General features: G+C 40.0%; 2 protein-coding genes across 3 annotated transcripts in view; one reads left to right on the top strand and one right to left on the bottom strand.

The window, feature by feature from the left end:
• Nucleotides 1-3,073, top strand: part of GGACT (gamma-glutamylamine cyclotransferase) — a 144,658-nt gene extending 141,585 nt beyond the window's left edge. The window contains exon 4 of the transcript XR_008888551.1: nt 2,971-3,073. The gene's annotated coding sequence lies outside the window, so the exon portion shown is untranslated. The remainder of the gene's footprint in view (nt 1-2,970) is intronic.
• The window catches only part of PCCA (propionyl-CoA carboxylase subunit alpha), a 1,119,575-nt gene that overhangs the window by 36,725 nt on the left and 1,069,970 nt on the right, over nt 1-12,880 (bottom strand). The window lies entirely within an intron of this gene.

Here is a 12,880-nt window from a genome sequence, read left to right on the forward strand (position 1 = left end):
GGAGACATGAATATGCCAGTTTCTGCAGTAAGCCGCACTATGGGACTGAGCTGTTATGTTAAAACCACAACACATGTTATGTTAAAATCACAGCTGGCATATTCATGTATACTCCATACAGGAGAGCTAAATAATTCATTGAAGGGACTGTGCTGGTGTTTTTAATCCACCTTTTTTGGACCTTTTAATAAGTCTATAATAAAATTTTTAACATACACATACATAATTGAACAGGGGGGATTTTTGGTTTAGGGGTTTTTCCCATTACCTAGGTGACTGGGATTTGGTGTTCATTACTGTTTGTACCCCTTCCCTACCTTGGGCTTTTGGTTTATTGCTCATCCAGGATGGCACATCAATGCGAGCAGTGGCAAGAAGGTTTGCTGTGTCTGTCGGCATAGTGTCCAGAACATGGAGGAGTTACCAGGAGACATGCCAGCACATCAGGAGATATGAAGGAGGCTGTAGGAGGACAACAACCCAGCAGTAGGATCACTACCTCCGCCTTTGTGCAAGGAGGAGTAGGAGCACTGCAAAATGACCTCCAGCAGGCCACAAATCTGCATGTGTCCACTCAAACGGTCAGAAACAGACTCCATGAGGGTGGTATGAGGGCCTGACGGCCAAAAGGTGGGGGTTGTGCTTACAGCCCAACACTTTGCAGGACGTTTGGAATTTTTCAGAGAACACCAAGATTGGCAAATTTGCCAATGGTGCCCTGTGCTCTTCACAGATGAAAGCAGGTTCACACTGAGCTCATGTGACATACGTGACAGAGTCTGGAAACACCGTGGAGAACATTCTGCTGCCTGCAACATCCTCCAGCATGACCAGTTTGGCGGTGGGTCAGTAATGTAAGTAGGTAATCGTGTGGGGTGGCATTTATTTGGGGGCTGCACAGCCCTCCATGTGCTTGCCCGAGGTAGCTTGACTGCCATTAGGTACCGAGATGAGATCCTCAGACCCCTTGTGAGACCATATGCTGTTGTGGTTGGCCCTGGGTTCCTCCTAATGCAAGACAATGCTAGACCTCATGTGCCTGGAGTGTGTCAGTAGTTCCTTCAAGAGGAAGGCATTGATGCTATGGACTGGCCCGCACGTTCCCCAGACCTAAATCCAATTAAGCACATCTGGGACATCATGTCTCGCTCCATCCACCAACGCCACGTTGCACCACAGACTGTCCAGGGGTTGGCAGATGCTTTAGTCCAGGTCTGGGAGGACTTCCCTCAGGAGACCATCTGCCACCTCATCAGGAGCATGCCCAGGCATTGTAGGGAGGTCATACGGGCACGTGGAGGCCACACACACTACTGAGCCTCATTTGACTTGTTTTAATGACATTACAAAGTTGGATCAGCCTGTAGTGTGGTTTTCCACTTTGATTTTGAGTGTGACTCCATATCCAGACCTCCATGGGTTGATAAATTTTATTTCCATTGATAATTTTTGTGTGATTTTGTTGTCAGCACATTCAACTATGTAAAGACGAAAGTATTTCATAGGATTAATTCATTCATTCAGATCTAGGATGTGTTATCTTAGTGTTCCATTTATTTTTTGAGCAGTGCACATCAACAGTACGTTTTTGGTGAAAACAGAATTTGATCTTAGGAGCACAAAAAATAATGCTATAAATCAATAAGAAGTAAAAAAAAAAAAAACACATGAGAACAAGCTGCCACCTATATATTTTACTCCCTCTTTACAGACCTAATGACTTGGAAACTGAGCATTATATATTACAATTACCAGGCACAGCGGTCGGCACAGGCACCTCAAAGAAGCTGGACTCATGACCCAAATGGAGCGGCAGCACAGTATAACGGATACCTGCGTAGTTGGAAGTGGTGCTCTTCCTAATGCATCACAGGCAATATTGAACAAGTTAAGAATAGAATAAGATAAAAAATTCAGCTGGTGCTGGACTAGGAACAAACAGGAGCCATAATAGTAATAGCTATTGCGCACCACTACCAGCGCTTCATCCGATCAGATGAAGCTCCGGCAGTGGCGCGCAATAGCTATTACTACTAAGGTTCCTGTCTGTTCCTAGTCCGGTGCCCGCTGAATTTTAATCTTATGCACCGAGAATAAAGAAAAAGCCTGCACCGTCTGGAATCATAAGTGCCTCCTTATTCTATTCTTACCTTGTTGAATATTATATATGTTTAACTTCCTTTGAGGTGTAGTTCCCAAATGCGCCAATAAAGATGGACATAAACACTAAATGACTGGCAGCAGATCTGGTCAAAAATCTGATGTGTTGGAGGACAGCACAAATATTCCCTGGGATCTGCTCTTGAGGAAAAGATTTGGATATGTTGGATATTAAAGGAAACCTATTGAAATGTTCATGCTGCCAGGACCATGAGGCCTTTGGAGCTGGCCACTGTTGGCTTCTTCCCACCCTACCAGCCTTAATTGATAAAGAAAGATCTATTATTCAAGGCCAGGCCGAAGCTACCGGGAAGGCCATGATGACTCATGGTTCAGGCAGCATTAAGAATGATCTGTATTCCCCCCAAAAAGTGTCTAACTGCCCCTCGTACCCTCTATGTAGTAAACACTTGGCTGACACACTTACACACATTAAAGCTAGGGCATTACAATGACCTTTGGATCCCCCAAGTTAAAGAATTACTGTAATAGGAGCTCTATTTTTTTAAGATGGAAAACCAAGACAACAGCTGAAATCTATCAGAAATTAAAAAGCAATCCAGCTCCTTGTCAGTGCAAATTAATATCAGCTGGTTCAGTCCAAACTGGTGGCCTACAAAAAGGTATCATTGTCAAGGGGTCAAAGCACATCTCATGATGGGTAAAAGCAAGGAGCTGTCTCAAGACCTTTGCAACCTAATTGTTTCAAAACAATGTTATTGGTTACAGGCACATTTCTAAGCTTCTGAATGTACAAGTGAGCAATGTTGGGGAAAGACAATTGTTTCACCATAAATTTGCCTCGACCAGGTGCTCCTTGCAAGATTTCTGGAGTGAAAAGACTAATCAGAAGAGTCATCCAAGGACCTTTAAAAAGACCTGGAATTAGCAGGTACTCTTGTCTCAAATAAATAATATTTAGTGAGGAAAATGGTGATGTGTTTAATACAGTGGTCTCAAACTGTGGCCGTCCAGATGTTGCAAAACTTTAAATCGCAGCATGCCTTGGGTTGATTTCTATCCACTTACAGTCAATGTCTGTCATCTGCCATAGCAACTTCGATATGTAGAAAAAGAAAAGAGACAATTGCGCAGAACAATGTGCCATTACTCCAAGTGAGTGTGGAGATGCAGAAAGGTAGAACAATTGCGCTCACCTTATGGTGTTGTACTGAGAGCACAACACCTATTTAAGCAGAAGGATCCCAATACTATGGGTAAAGTGCCGGGGTGCTGCCTCGATCTCGTCCTGTCCTGAGGGATACTCTGGGCGGACTTGCAAGTAGTTTTGTGGAAGTCCTGTGGACATCAAGGAAAAGAGGATCCTGCTGGCGCTCGCCTGAACAAGGAATATAATAACCGGTACTGACCAGGTAAAATAATAAACAGAAATAGATTTATTAGGATGTTAGCACTACGGACTAGGCGTTTCAAGGGGCGGGACCCCCTCTTTGTCAGGTCCAATCAAATGGACCTGATGAAGAGGGGGTCCCGCCCCTTGAAACGCGTAGTCCATAGCGCTAACATCCTAATAAATCTGTTTCTGTTTATTATTTTACCTGGTCAGTACTGTTTTTTATATTCCGTGTTTGGGTGAGTGCCAGCAGGATCTTCTTTTCCTTGATGTCAACAGGACTGTCACAAAACTATCTGCCATAGCAAGAGGAGTTTAGGCCACATGAAAAAGGACAAAGTACATGTAAGATGACTTGTTATTTTAAGTAAACTATATTTTTTCCCACACTTATTTATAGCCAGCTGCATTGTAACATGGGCAGCAACAGTTTTCTTTAAATTGACGTAATTTAAGAAAGCATACAATGTATGTGACTTAACTGGTAAAAAAAGGAGACTAACTATGACATTTATCCCAGAGTTATAGACTTATGTTCCAACTATTATCTTAACTATAGAGGCAACTATAATTGTTTACACTGAAGGTGGCCTTCTAGTAAAGCAAATAGCATCTTGTTTTTTTAGACAAGAAGAGATTCTGATTATTTCAAATGATGATAGTCTCAAATTTGGATAAAATAAAGAAAATTTGTTATAAAATGGGTTGCCCCAAAAAGACAACTGTTGTCCATGGGCTTATTTAGGTCATATGAATGTGCTAGAGAGGTGTTCCCTACTAAGTAATGCTTTCCATTAGACTGAGAAGACAGAAAATTCTACTCTTGCAGTCATGACCTGGCTATACATCACATCTTCATCCATTCATCTTAAAAAGTGTGTTGGCTAAAATATTCCCTGGTGGTAATGGCTGATCACCTGAGTTTGCAGAAGATGTTTCCACAGTCATCACAGACTTGGGGATCATCTTTTTAAAAGGGTTGTCATGTTGAGACAACTCTTTTCCATAAATATATTTATTTGATTTATATGTGTACCATTAACAATTCGACTTGCTTGGAATATTAGTTGGTAACCCAAGTGGTCTTGAGAACTACTTCTGAAATAGGAGTTATAAAAACACATTCACCATATAGCCCTTTACACTTCATCATACAGTAATCAGAACCAACAGACTTTTAAGATGGCTAAGGATCTCAATTTCTAGACCATCAATGAGTCGTATGGAAGGCAGCCTGACTGACATGTCATAAATATTATTTATGGCAAACAAACTTTAAAACTTTTTCCCATCACAAACACACAAGAAATATTTATAGAATATTTCAACTTCATAAACAGAATTTCAAAATAAAACATAATTTTAAGGTCAAAGAACATTGTTTGATGGTCTTGAGACTTGTAAACTATAAAAGTAAGGTAACCACTGTAAAGAGAGGGACTAGTGGAACCCGTACATTTTCTTATCACTTAAATCTAGCTCTTAAAAAAAATTAAAGTGATAATGTCTAGTGGATAACACATAGAGCACCTCTCATCAGCAGCTATATGGTAGCAAGAAAACAGAACACCACAAATTAGTCATTTTCTTTATCAGCAGCAACATCAGTCCCTTGAAAGCTGACATGCAGAGAGAACAGATTGCTACACCATGTAAGCTTTCAGTAACAGCACAAACCAGAAAAGACTAATTCAAGATAACAAAAGCACCTAAGGTGTTCCAGAGCCACCACACAATGCAATTAAAGATTTAAATGCTTCATAGTTTTACATATTTAGCACTGAAGGTCGTGTTGAGCTTTGAAAAAAAAAATGTGCCTGGGGTAAAGCTAGCGCAAGATGCAGCCTTCTGCTCTAGTAGACAAGTTGAATAGCCTAAGCAATAAACACATCCACACAAAAACATTTAACATGAAAGCTTGTAGACGTCCTTCTCTTGAAATAACAAGCAAGATGAACAAGGTAAATGAGCAGATAGCTGTTGGGAAGCCATGTGAGCTGCACGGTTGTGTACATCTGCACTCACTAGACTAGCCTGTTAGCATAATGCTTTGACAACTCCATCAGCACAGTCTCAAGGTAGTTGTCAATCAGGATGCATCATTTAATTCAGCGGTACTCAAAGGATTTTCCCCTGCAACCCACATGACAGCACATCTACAGCTCTATTTATATCCAGAAGCCAGTTGTGTTTGCAGTACTGCTGTAATTATAGAATAGGAGAAAAAAAGCATGCAACAGGTAGCAATGTTATCTGGATTGTGATTTTCCTTGCCATGATGCTATGCAAAGTGCGATCTCACTTCACAGTCATGACAAAAGCGCTATTAGTCACCCCCTCCACATCCGCCTCTGTTCAGACAGCACTTCATTTGCAGCTATCTATAATTAGATTAATGGTGTAGTGCAGTACAAAGCGGGTCCACTTCACATCAGATAGCATATGAATTAGGACAAACACTTATTTCAATTCCAGGCAGAGAAAGCAGTGACTAGGGTATTTAGCATAGCCTTTATGGAGGAATGAGATGTTAATTGTGTACCATTACCACTAAACTGCTTGCTTGTTGTATAAATCACTGTGCTAATTGATGCAGAGATAGAAATGTAGCCACAGGCAAGAAAGCAATGGAATGAGAGAGCTGGAGATGGTGGATAAAGGATTATCGAATGAAACCAGATGGAGATGAGGCTCTTTTGAAACCTTTGCATTCTGCCCAAAAGCTGCACTTCTGAAAAGTACAGAAAAAACTGTTGTACTGAGTGTGGAGGACAAGAAAAGAAATGGCATGGCACTTTAGATCTGAAATACTCTTGTACAGAGGAGAGAGAAAAAAAAGCGAGACCTGACATGTATGCTGATTGTGTGGAAGAAATGAACGTGCAGCTTCCCTGTTACAATAATGCAGTTTAATAGAGCTAAACCACAGAGCTCTTTGTAAGCGTTATAGCCAAATATACTTGTTAGTGGTTTTTCATCAAAAATTCTTAAAATACTCACTGTAACCAATGCTTAAGAAAAGAAAACGCCAGCATCTTGAACAGGAAGCCCTACAATACTAAATGAAACGGCAGTATGGGAATCATAGCGGAAATAACATTTAAACTGTTCAGTCAATATATTTAACACACGTAGCATGGTCAAGTGGTGACAGCAGATTACTGTGCTGGGAACCTGAGAACATAACAGCTACACAACTAACATATCTTAACAGACAATATTGTAAAAGGAAAAATTAAGCGCTTTAATGATCCCTAAGTGGGCATCAGCAAAAACATACAGGAAGCACTTCAGCATTGTTTGTAAGAGACACAAGTGCCCTTTCCTGTTAATCACACTTCTATGCTGAGTGATGGAATATTTGCACAATGACTTCAGCTAATGAAATCTCACCGCTATCACTGAATAAAACAAATTAATCCATACATTTTCGATAATCCATCGCTTGACTCAGTCAAAAAGCTGCAAAATAACCAGATTCTAACATAGTCAGAAGACTTAGCAAAAATAATAAGGAGACTGTTATTTTGGACCTACCTACCTGTTATACAGAATATTATTCTAGAACTGGCTAGTAATCCAAAACACTTTTTAGGCACATATTAGGTCTGACTAATTCTGTTACTAATGTAATTTTATAACGTACATAAGAAGGTAGTATAAGTGCACTTTGTTTCTAACAGGCTGCTTGTAGCATAGTATAAATATATTTTCATGGCTAGTTAAAAAGGGTTGCACACTGGAGTCCAGGATTTAAAAGAATAAATCATACTCATTTGCTCGGCAGCTGCCATTTTGACAGCTCTCAGTTCTCACTGGTCCCTGCTTCCAATGAAGTTTCATTCCTGCAGGAAACACCTACTCAGCCATGATTTGGAGAGGAATTTACTAGAGTAATTCAGCTCTCTTATTTCACTCCAAATCATCCATCAATGAAAGTTGCATTGACTTTCATGGACTTTCCGCTGCCCTGTTCACACTGAGGAATTTCTGCTAGGAGAATTCCGATGCTAAATTCTGTTCCGCCTAAAGATAGAATATGCGAAAATTCCATGCGCAAATTCCACGAAAGGGAGAAAATGAAAAAAAAAAAAAAAAACAAGATCTTCCTGACTGCAATTAGTCCTCTGTAATACAATTCCTTAGTAAGAACACACCCGAATTAGAGAAGGAAAATCTCAATAAAAGCTTAATATAACATTTTTATAATGGTGTGTGTGTGTGTGTGTGTGTGTGAAGGGTGGGGGGGGGGGTTTAAACTTGAAAGAAATTCAGTAGAGGGATACTATGAGAAAATGCTGTGGGACATGTCATATGAATTGTATCTTCTTAGTCAAAATCTTTTACAGTATGACAAGGTAAAACACTAAACCGCATCTGTTACACTTAAAAGGGTTATCCAGAGATAGAAACAGAGCTAATTTCTTCCAAAAACAGCATCACGACTGTCCTCAGATTGTGTGTGGTATTACAACTTGGCTTCATTCACTTCAACTGAGCTGCAATATCGCAGAAAACTGAGCACACAATCTGAGGACAGAGGTGGTGCAGATTTTGAAAGAAATTAGCTCTGTGTTTCTATAATTTATTTGCTTGGAGATTCAATGAATTGTCAGCCAGCAAAAAGATCTCTTCTTTCATCAGTGTGCTGTGTGAATTCCTCCGATCTGCTTCACAGCATTAATGGACCCAGGTCAGTCGAGAGACGCACACGCTCTATCATGAGTGTTTGATTGACTTCATTGATGAGAGAATTACTGACACCTGTAAGTCTCTGGAGAAATGACAGTAACATGCTCCCACAATCAACATCTTGTTACCACAGTATGGGCATCAAGCGAAGCAACAGTAGAATGCAAATGACAGCAGGGCTCATTGAATTTTAAATGTGTGCTAATTTCAATGCCTGGCTGCATTAAAGAAACGTGATGCTTGATTGGTTTCACTTAACCCCTCGTAGCATTTATCTACACTCCTGCAATGTGACGAAAGAAAGGGATGAAGATCATACTCCAAGTTCAACATTTCGAGTTCTGGACAACACAGTAAGGAGGCATTCAGATAATCCTTTTTAGAAACCAAGTTTATGTCTTTGCTGAAGCTCTGGCTCTTACTAAACAATCAAAGGAACCAATGGAAACAACAGAAGAATTAGTAACACATCCCCAATGTGCTGCTATTTGTCAGGAAGGAAAATCCAAGGCATGAAAGAAAAGAAAGTTTGTGTTCCAGCCCCACTCCAAATCATTAATCACTCTCTAGGCCTTTAAGAACTAGCCCATTACAGCTAAGAGCTAAAGGCTAACGCTCTCGTCACTTGCATGTCAGCAGTGCCTGTGTTAACAAGGGAAAATATATGGCTTGTGCTATTCTGCTCCAGTCCCCATGCTTTTGCTGCATTTAATTGAAAAAGGCAGTTAAACACGAGGTAAATCATTCAGTTAGCAGAGCTGTTTAATAACATATAATTGATAATGTCACTATGTCACTTAGATGTAATGTATCACTGTCACCACTTTTTTTTAAAAAAAATGTCAACAACAGGCGGTTAAAAATGGATTTTTATACTTGTCATCTGATCTAAATTCTATGTGATTAACATGGCCCCAATGTGTCCAGTGGTGCTGCTCTTTGAAATTCCAGAAACATTTTTTATTCACTTGCTATACATAAAACCTATCAGGTATTAATATGCATAAATGCTGAAAAACTAAACATGAGAAAAAAAACTGTAACAACAACAACACTGGAATGAATTGCCATTAGGCAATTTAATCTCTCAAATATATATAATTTTTTAGTAATGTTTTTCAATTGCTTCTGTATAGCAGAATGTCAATAAAGCCTTATATTGTAAAATAAATGTTTTGTGATCTTCCATTATATTGTACTTTAATTCGAAACAATTTAAAATGTATCTGCTTGAGTGGATCCCAGAGGCTAAAAACTGGAAAAGACCTAATACTTTTTACAACGGACAGTTTGCAACAACTGCCTTAAACCTTATATTCACATGATGTGATCATGGTGAGCTTTTCTTAGCCACAATTTTCACAAAATCATAGTCACGCATGTCATGACCAAAGTATAAAAATATAACCTAGCAGGGTAGTGAATCTCTTAACTGTCCCAACTCTAAACAGCATATACCTTGACACAAACCCTCCTTTAAATTATAACGTTGGGGTAGACACTCCCACAGCCATCAGCCTAAATATTAAAACCAGGTGCAAGCGACTAATCAGTTCTTGAGGTTAATGTGATGGAAGCAGGAAAAACGGGCAAGCATAAGGAACTGAGTGACCTTTGCCAAGGCCCAAATTTTGTTGCCTGTGGGAAGCAAAGACTAGTCCAATTTGTCCCATCACAGTTTAGCTACTATACCTTAGCATACACTGCTAATCTGACAGTAGTTTTGTGGTAGTAAAACAGCTGGCAGCTCTAAATTGCCATTAGGAAGGTTTGCTCATACATACCCGAGTTCTTAGTCAAGCACTTTTCATGATCGAATACACCCCCCATTTTAGTGTCCTGGCTACAGCTGGAGAGGCGGGTTCTTTTTTCTAGCGGTCTGTAATCGGAGCACCCCAGCCTCGCCTCTCACAAATGATTAACAGTTCTAGTAGCTTTCTGGCTTGATACTAGAGCTGTCAATCATCTGTGAGAGGAAGGACAACACTCCAATTAGAGAACTAAGAACCATTTGGCCCCTTTAAGTGAATCTGTGGGGGACATATCTCAGCACCTACTGGACATATTTAAGTAAGTGACCCCTCGTTGAACTCCTGTTCACCCACACTATAAGCCAGTGTATAAGGTTTAGTGTGGGTGAATGGGCAGACAGTTTTCCTTTAAACACCTTCACTGTATTTTAGCTACCACTTCTGCAGGAAGGCTATACCATGCATCCAAAAGTAATACTTCCTGATATTACTTTGAAACCTTTGCCCCTCTAATTTAAAACTATGTAATCTTGTGGTAATTTTTCTTCTTTAAAATATGCTCTACTCCTTTACTGTGTTGATTTCCTTTATGTATTTAAAAGTTTCTATCATATGCCCTCTGTCTCGTCTTTCTTACAAGCCAGACATGTTAAGGTCCTTTAACCTTTCCTGGTAAGTTTTATCCTGCAATCCATGTACTAGTTTAGTAGTTCTCTGAACTCTCTCTAGAGTATCTATATCCTTTTGGAGATACGGCCTCCAGTACTGTGCACAATACTCCAAGTGAGGCCTCACCAGTGTTCTGTACAGCAGCATGAGCACTTCTCTCTATCTACTGCTTATACCTCTCCCTGTACATCAAAGCATAGTGCTAGCATTTCCTGATGCTCTATTACATTATTTTCCTACCTATTTTCCTCTCTTCTGAAATAATTACCCCTAAATCACTTTGCTCAGATACTGAGGTCAGGACTGTGTCAAATATTCTATATTCTTCCCTTGGGTTTTTATACAAAAAGACATATCTTTCCATTGAGACCTTTTGCAATATCACTAATAAAGATAATAAACAAAATTGGTCCCAGTACAGATCCCTGAGGTACCCCACTGGTAACAAGACCTTGCTCTGAATATACTCCATTGACTCATTGACTACAACCCTCTGTTGTCTGTCACTCAGCCACTGCCTAATCATATTATCCTACTGTAGTTAGCGCTAGGGATATGCTTAGTTTAGAGATATGCTGTAGTTTATCTTCTATGTGGGACAGTGTCAAAAGCCATACTAAGATCTAGATATGTGATGTCTACTGCCCCTCCGCCATCTATTTTTTTAGTCACCCAATCAAAAAACATCAATAAGATTTGTTTGACATGATCTCCCTGAAGTAAACCCATATTGTTTTTCATCTTTCAATCCAATGGATTTTAGATGTTCCACAATCCTATCCTTTAGTAGGGTTTCCATTCATTTCCCCACTATTGATGTCAGACTTACTGGCCTATAGTTGTTTGATTCCTCCCTATTATCTTTCTTGTGAATGGGCACGACATTTGCTCATTTCCAATCTTCAAGATGACTCCTGTTACCAGTGATTGGTTAAATGAATCTGTTCACGGTTTTGCTAGTTCACCGCTAAGCTCTTTTAATACTTTTGGGTGTATCCCATCAGGCCCTTGTGACTTATTTGTCTTAACTTTAGACAGCAAACATAGAACCTCTTCCTCTGTAAAGACCTATGCATCAAATTATTCTTTGGCCTATTTGGTTGAAAGGAATCATAAAATGGTGTGCTTATTGTGACATTACAAATGACATTATAAATAATAACTGATGTAGTGTTGCCAGACAATCTTTTAATGTGTACAATTTAATGTGTACTTATTTTTTTTTTAAAGTGTTTATTTATAACTTTTAGCACACAAAGAATTTATAACAATACCGCACAAGCATGGAACTCCCCAGAGCATCAACCCATACAGGGAAACAGAAGCAAGCAATTATTATGAAGAAAACCAGTTCCAAGAGGCTCCACTTCCAGCAGTACACACATCCATACTGCACACATTCATGCACACCACAGTCACTCACCTGGTAGAACACCCCCAGCCCAACACCTAATCAATAAGGGGGTATGTATTACTGAGGAGAAGCTACATGCTCAGGAGGGACCAGTGACTCCCCCAACAGCAGCCACGGCATTCTATACTTTACCGAAATTTTTTGGGCATCTGCGACTAATATAGAAAGTCCTATATAGTGGGAGATATTTGTTAACCAGGTTAAACCATCGAGTAATGGGGGGGGGGTTTCGGTAATATCCTTCCAAGCCATAATCACTATTTTACGCACACAAAATAGGAGAAAACGTATGAGTAGGTGCCTATGGGAGCCAGACTCCAGACTGTTAATGACACCAAGCAAACAAACAACTGGGGATAAAAAGGGAAACTCAAGGTGGTCCGACAGGAATTGCATAACGTCTCTCCAAAATGGTTCTACACATGGGCAGCTCCACATAGCATGCAACAAGGAGCCTACATCCGTTTGACAGCGGAAACAAGTATCTGAGGAAGAAAGACCAATACAAAAAAGTTTTGTATGCGCAGGTATAGTAGAATCACAATATAAGTCTTGACTAGATAAGCATATCTCTAGCGCTAACTACAGTAGGATAATATGTTTTCGTAATTTCCTTCCACTGGTCTTCAGATAACTCTGGAAGATCTGCCACCCACTTTGGATAGGCTAAGTCAAAAGGATCGGGTCCCACAGATTGGAGCAGCACATATGCTTGTGTTAGTGGCTTGGTGAGGTCAGTGGTACCCAAGAGCACCTCCACTTCAGAAAAGGCCGGAGTCACATCAATAGAGCCAAATTGGGCCATAGTCGCATGTCTCAACTGGAGATAATGAAAATGGG

Source organism: Hyla sarda, chromosome 2, assembly GCF_029499605.1.
Source record: "Hyla sarda isolate aHylSar1 chromosome 2, aHylSar1.hap1, whole genome shotgun sequence".
Lineage (NCBI taxonomy): Eukaryota > Metazoa > Chordata > Amphibia > Anura > Hylidae > Hyla > Hyla sarda.